The sequence below is a fragment of the Harmonia axyridis genome, chromosome 6 (assembly GCF_914767665.1).
Source record: "Harmonia axyridis chromosome 6, icHarAxyr1.1, whole genome shotgun sequence".
Lineage (NCBI taxonomy): Eukaryota > Metazoa > Arthropoda > Insecta > Coleoptera > Coccinellidae > Harmonia > Harmonia axyridis.
Window position 1 is genome coordinate 21387024 of NC_059506.1, and position 7887 is coordinate 21394910.

Below are 7887 nucleotides of genomic sequence, written 5' to 3' on the forward strand. Positions count from 1 at the left end.
AAAACGTTACAGGAATTTTTATTCGACAATAAATTGTTTTTGTTATATTTTATGACACTTTTCGAAATAACTTTTAACGCTGAGTTCAACGATATACCATACAATGTCATTCAAAGTTGATTTTGAGGTGATTTTGACCCTTATCTAAATTTCTTTGGGTCGGATCTGTATTACATTTCGGTACCTTTAGTTTAATTAACAACAAGCAATACATTTCGATGAGGAAATCAACTTACTCATCTTGAACTAAATGGAACATATCATAATGAAATCAAGAAACAAGTATCAATTATTTACATATTTCAATTCATAATAATTAAACGAATTATTATCATTAAATGAAAGAAAAATCGAATGATTATTCGAAAGTAAATGAAAAAGAATGAAGTAAGTGTTCGAAATGTCCACCACGAAACGTTGGATACGAAATCTGATTACGTCAAATTGAGAACAATTTATTGTCGAATAAAAAATTCTTGTGACATTTTTTGATAATATTTGAAATAAAGTGGAAAAAAAAGAAAAATCAAAATGACAGAATTTACTTTTTTTATGATATCTCAATAACCGGCCCTGATAATCTCGATTTGTTTGAACTGCTTGATAATGCTTCTATGCATGCAACTTTTTCTCCATTTGACCGACCTTCAAACTCTTATGGTTTAAAAGTTACCAATACAATCCCATTGAAAAAGTGGCCACCCTGTATACAAATAACTCATTTCGTCTCTTTTCAGTGAATCGAAATGCTTTAATTCACGAGACAAAAAATAAACACAAAATAAACGGGAAATTTCTACACCTGAATTATGGCCGTAATAACTCAGCGATGTAAAAAATGATTACCTCAATGCTGCCTTTAACCTGGCGGCCATAAATATGACGAAGGCGGCGTGTTGAATAACTACAGATATTTCTTGTTCGCATTTAGAACGTTTTCAACCCTTCCCCCATTAATTAGGGTAATTCCACCCCAGAGACTACCTCGCCCTTTCTTCAAGATGCTAAATATTAAGACTAAGGCCGCCAAAATGTCTTTAGCGCATTCGCTCCTACCTGCCTAGGGAATTGAACGCAAATTTGTAGAATATCACGGCCCCCTGCGAATATTGTGAGGTGAGAATCATCAGTTTGATCGGTTTTCCAGCAATAATATGAAATGGGTAATGGGTCCTTATTTATCTATATCGATACCCATATAAGAATGGAGCCCTGTTTTCTATGTCACAGCATATTTCATCAACATGACAGAACCGAACATAGATAATTATTTGGTAGATAATATTGCAAGTTTGTCATCTCAATTGAAACGATTGTTGTTACGAATCATTTTCTGAAAGAAAATAGTCAAAAATTGAAGATGTTATTGATTTATATGTGTTTTATTGTACTAACTAGGCAGAATTATACACAGTTTGATATGTATCATAGTTGGTATTTCAGTTAGTAAGTAATTTATTGGTGCTTCTTGAAATATCTATCTCATCACCCATCAGCTGGGTCGAGAAATGCTCCCAGAAAACTCATGGACAAAGAAGCATTGCCAGGCTGGGTATTCTCCAGAGTGAAAAACATTTTTTCAGTTCACCAATTCACCAATATGAACGGCATTGTCTTCAAGTCGAGAAATAATCAAAACTAAACATATTAGGAAACCGCTAACATAAAAATCATTGTTATCTACCATTCACAATAAAAGAAGCATAATCTTTGAGTTAACCTTACTTTAGATCAAGCGGCCACAATTTATAATTTTTACTGTGAATGTCGACTGTTCGCTCGCACCGAAGTAAAAAATTGACCAAGACAGATTTTTATCCATTTTTCTTAACATGTTCACTGCAACAATAGATTTTGCCCATTTCAAATAATATGTGGCACATGCTCCTGGCGGAATGTCACAGTTCATGATTACTGAGCGGCACATGGCCCAGGGATACAATTTTTTCGCATTGACTTTAAGGCACTACTCATGCTGCAAGAAATAGGTGTCGTGGTGAACATGTTAATTGAGACTTGATAGTGAAATAAAAATTAATCAGTGTAGGTGATCTAGAATTCATCATTCTCAAATGGATGATGCTTATGCCCTTTTCCTCCAGTCATGGGGCAGAATCGTCCATTGCAATCCAATGAATCTAGGTACTGCATATCTTTTGGTGTCAACTGAAAGTCCCATATATCAAAGTTTTGAGCAATTCTTGTTCTTGTCACTGATTTCGGAATTGTAATAACACCTCTCTGCACTTGATATCGAAGGAGAATTTGGGCAGTGGTTTTTTTTTGTGCTTCAGCGAGGGTGATCAGTTTGGGGTCATTCAATAGTTGAGGATCCTCAGGTTTCGCCCAAGGTCCATCTGGAGATCCTAGAGGACTATAATCAGTCACACTGATATCTTTGGATTTGCAAAAATCTATCAGTTTCTTCTGGTTCAAATAAGGATGACATTCAATCTGAAGATTGGCTGGTTTTATTGTTGCAATTTCTAAAACTCTTTCAATCTGCCTCTTGTTGAAGTTGGATAAACCAATGGATTTGGTAAGCCCTTTTCTTGAAACCTATTCAAGAGCTTTCTAAGTATCCACATAGTCTACATCACTGAATACTAATTTTCCATGTTCATCGGTTGGAAATACAGCGCCTCCCTCCTTATAACCAAGGGGCCAATGGATGAGATATAAATTGACATAATCAACACCCAAATTATTCAGTGTTTCTTTCAGAGCACTCTCAACGAGCTCAGGTTCATGGAATGTGTTCCATAGTTTGCTGGTAATGAAGAGATCTTCTCTTTTCACCACTCCTTCTGCTATTTTAGCTTTTGTGGCTTCTCCTACCTCCTTTTCATTGCCGTAAATATAGGCACAATCTATATGCCGATATCCTAAGTCAATGGCATCTTTCACAGCTTGAGTTACTTCACCAGGTTTCGATTTCCATGTCCCTAAACCAAACACAGGAATTTCTTGTCCATCATTGAATTTGACTGTAGGAACTTGCAGAGTCTATATTTGTTCAATTCTTCCTGAATGACTGAATTACAATGGCTCGACCTCTAGAGATACTTGTTCAGATCAACAATTTTATCTCTGGTTGCAGCGATAAATTACGTATACATTTAATTGTTTAGAAGTTTCCATTCATGATAAGGGTTTTAAGGGCTACATATATGACATAGAATTCAACTGGATGACGTTGCTCATGAGCTCGTAATCGAAACGGATCATCTTACCTGAAGGGATCAACTCGTACACCTTTCCCTACATTTTGGGAAGGTTAATCAGTTATAGAAGATGCAAAATGGCGAGTGAAGTAAACACTGCGTTTCTCTCTACTCAACTAAATAGAATGAAGTTGCTGTTTGAGGTTTTTTCCATCTCGCTGAGGTATATGTCATTGTGGGTTTTATGATTGATCCGTAGATTTTTAGTTTATTTCTTCCATCTAGTTTGCTTTTCCAGTTCAGTAGTGGATATAGAAAGCCATTGATTCTTCTTGCTTTGGTATTTATTTCTTCTTATGTGGGCATTGAAGTTGAGTGTAACTCACAAATTGGTCGAACGAAACTCCTAAAAATTTTGGTTTTGTGTTCCACGGGATTGGCGTGTTATTCATTTTGATGTTCATTATTGAATTTGCTTACGGTTTTTCTGTAATAAAAAAGTACATCATTGCTCATTTTCGGGTTCACTTGTATTTTCCATTTCTTCATCCATAGTTCAATCTGCTGACAATGTTCTTAAAGGTCACCATGTATTTTTGAGATTTTGAGCTTATAAGAGTAGTTGTGTCATCTGCTTAGGGATTGAGGAATTTCCTCAGTCCGTTCGACTTTTAAACGAAGATCTTTCAATTATTTCCACCACTGCTTCCCATATGGGTCTCGTTTTAAATACATCCAAAACACAATCCAACGTCATTGGTACTAAAAGATGTTTGAGTAAGGTAAGAGAGACGATCATGAAATTGTTCTCTGTGGGGAGAATGTTCCCTACTCCTCGGACGAGAGAAGTCTGGGTTTAATTAAAGATGAGACGCTTTCTTTGGATCCTCAGATTACCACTTTGAGTAAAAAGTTTTACCGGAGCCTCCATTAGCTCCGACTTTTTAAAAATTTCCTACCTCTTCAAACACGAAAGACTCTTTTTTTCACACTGTTGCTCCCTATTCTGGACTATGCTGACGTGGCCTTCATGGATCTAACGGTAAGCCAGTTGGGTAAACTCGACCGCTTACAGAATGTAGGTATTACATTCGTGTATAACTTGAGCAAATTTGACCACGTTAGCCGGTTCAGAGATGCTCTCAACCTGCTGCCCATTGCATTGTGTCGTAAATGGCATACTCTGATTCTGGGCTATAGATTTTTAAAAGTCGCAGACCATCTTATTTGCACTGCAATATTCGACCTCTCGGAGGCGAGGATCATCATACGAAAGCACTTGGTAATCTCACCTTAAGAATAAACGCTCATTCCACCAATTCTGTTCGTAACTGCTTCTCTGTAAGATTCCCTCAACTTTGAAACCGTATCCCCGTGGAGATATCTCATAAGCCTACTTTCAGATCATTCAAAATGAGTCTCAAAAGATTCTTAAAACCATCGGTTGAGGTGTTTTCTTTCTGGTTGTTGTTTCGTCGATATCTTCCCTCATTTTCATTTCTAATTCATCCCTCCTTTATCCCTAACAGGTAACACAACCATTATATGTATTTTCTTTTTCAAATTATGTTTAGTGAACTCATACATGTAATGGAAATGCTGAGTTATAAAGGGTTGGCAGGAAGACATCGCTCAGCGATATGCCCACCCATTGCACATTTCATACACACTTCTGTTATATATGAATTTGCAATAAAAAGTTCTAATAATAATAAGAACAATATATTAGGTAGAGCAGGAGTCCTAGTAACGATCCTTGTGGGAATCCAGCTCCTATGTCTTTCTCTTCAGATTTCTTCTTTCCGATGCTTACTAAGAACTTTTTTCCTTCCATATAGGATTTTATCAGTCTTATAATCTTTCTCGGTATTTTTCTTTCATTCATTTTGTGGATCAATCCTGTGTGCCATACTTTGTCGAAAGCCTTCGATTTGTCTGAAATATACCGGAGGATTTCACTCCTTTCTTTTTCCCCTCGTAAATGTAGTTCATCATTTTTGAAATTTCGAAATATAAAAACAAACTTGACAATTTCATCTTTGATTCTTTCATCAGAAGGCATGAAAGCATTTTCTGTCAACTCAATAAAAATGTCTGTTTTCGCTAATGGTTCACATGATCGGAAATCGGGAAAACAGTATTCGTGTGGGAAAATTCCTGATGCTGCGATTCCTCAGAATTTTCTTCCAATAGCCCCGAAGAAGGTATAAATCCAACCGCAGAAGAGGTAGGCCTCCCAATAAAAATGTAATAATCATCCACATGCGTAAACCACAAGAAAATCAACCAATGAGAAATTCTATTTCCGACCACAGCCACGCCCAATTTAACCGCAAACCAACCGCAAGACGATAGCGTCGAGACGTCGATAAACCTACAAACACAGCAGGCGTCTTGATTGTCAGTTAGCATTCGCAGATTACGAATCCTTATTACAATTCCTAGTTCGATTGCTAGGAACGTATGAATTTCGACGCTACGAAAGAAAAATCAATACTGGCCACAATTAATAAGTCGATAGACAGTAACATCATACTTTTCTGCGATAAAATAATATAAAATGTGCCAGAAGAACAAAAAATTCGCAGCAATGTTCTCAATTAATTTCAAAAGTGAAATTTTTTTGATATAATATTTTTATTTATTTTCCAGTATGGGTGGCGCACTCTATTGAAAGAGGGGAAAAGTTTACAAGAAATCCGACGCTCCTTAAAGCTCAAAGAATGTCGTCCTCGTTTCTTAGCAACGAGCAAGGAGGGATAATACTTTCGGCTCTGAAATTCCAGCGGACCTTCTGAATGTAAGGCAAACTTCGAAAGTGGAGCACGCAATTACAATAACTATAAAGGAATATAATATTTTTTTTTACCTTCATTGATATATATTGATCGTTGTTAGCCATTGGAAATTATTTTGAAGATGTGTCTTATCGCCAAAATTATTTTTAATATTTCTCAACAGAACTTTTGATACAATTTCTATTAATAACTTGAACAGAAAAATAATATACCTGCTAATTTCAGTTGAGTAGTAGCTGCTTATTAAAACATATTTCATGTGACGATTTTATAAAAAGCTAAGATACTCAAAATAACATATATTATTGTTATTACATATTATACATATATTTCAATGAAAAGGATAGGGCTAATTTCAAATCAGTACAAAATGATTTGGGTGCATTCAAAAATAATTTCTTCACCATCACTAGATAAATAAGTATATCAGCAATATTATTTTCTAACAAATATTGATGACGTGAAACATTAGGTGTATTGTTTCTTGACACGCTCACTAATATTATGAGCCATTTCACTCGCATTCTCCCGAATAAACCCGAAGTTGTGTGATCTAACCCTGGCCCGTAAGAACGCGAACGAAACTTTTCCTTGGCAGCTTTCTTAAAAAGGAAGGGACGAAGTTTTCACGCTGTCGCTGTAAGAAAGTCCCCTCATTATGTACGAGTTCAAGGAGTCGACGATAGAAGGCGCAAGAATCGGGATAAAACAAATGAAATTCGCGTTTATGAAGTATTCATTTGAAATAAAATATAAAAGGTGTGACTGAAGCCCTGAAGTTTCTTATAACATCATTAATATGTGAAATATGCCTTTTACACTAATTGAGAATTGATTATTTGCCCCCATTTCAAAAAATTTGATCATTATATGCTATATAATGTGAATTTGCGACTAATGCACTAAATAATATTGAATAATAAAGATAAAGATTAGCGACTAAAAAAATCATTTCCTCAGAAAATTCATGTATGATTTTTGTAATAAAAAAGAGTTCAAAAAAAGTAGAAATTTCCATTTCAAAAGCTATTTTTGGTATTTGATGTATCTATAAGAAAGAATTCCAGGAGAAGAAAAACCTTGAGAAATATATTCTTGTGAAATCTTTCTGGATTGGACAATTCCAAAAAGTTTCTTAGAAACTCTCACATTACATTACTCATATTCTCCTTTTTTGTGTGAATATAAATTTTCTGTTTATATTGTTTTCTATAGTCGGTGTATGATATTTTCATTTCATTTTCGCTTTCTTCCAAGCTGTGTTTTAAGCAGATTCATCAACTTTTTCGTTACCCTCTATATTGCTATGAGACGGTATCCAATAAAACTCAATTTTTCTTGAGTCATTCGAACTTTCTAGAAACAGTAAGTATTTTTCTTTCGCGAATAAAATATATGGATTGATTTTTATATCTTATCTGTACATTAAATATATGTTTTCATCCTTCGACTGATTCGTCGAAATGTAACCTGAAGAAGCCACAGAGATTAGTGGAAATCACTTTGACTATGCTGAAACGCTCAATTCTTCCTCTACTAGAAAAAAATGTCATTAATTTATTATTTGGGGTATTCTATATCGAGCATTTCACTATAAAAACTTTTGAACTTATTTATTTATTTATATAAACAGAAATACAAACAGGTGATGACCACCCAACAGTATCCACTATTTGGAAACTTAAAGTGTGCTGAAAAATGAACAATCAACTGTTAAGAAATTAACTTAATTGCAAAAACAAAGAAAATATATATAGTAAAACAATATGAAAAAAAAGGAAAATATAGTGAGACAATAATAATAAAGGAACAATGATATACATATAGTGATATAGCAATGAAAATAATCATAAAAAAAATCTCTGTGACACATAAACATCCTTTCGAGCCTTTGCTTGATTGAATTTTGACTTAGATGACACAAA

At 34.8% G+C, this 7887-nt stretch overlaps 1 pseudogene; it reads right to left on the bottom strand.

Annotated features, from left to right (window-relative positions):
- Positions 1–1943: 1943 nt before the first annotated feature.
- Positions 1944–3616, bottom strand: LOC123683119 (annotated as a pseudogene).
- Between the last annotated feature and the right edge of the window lie 4271 nt (positions 3617–7887).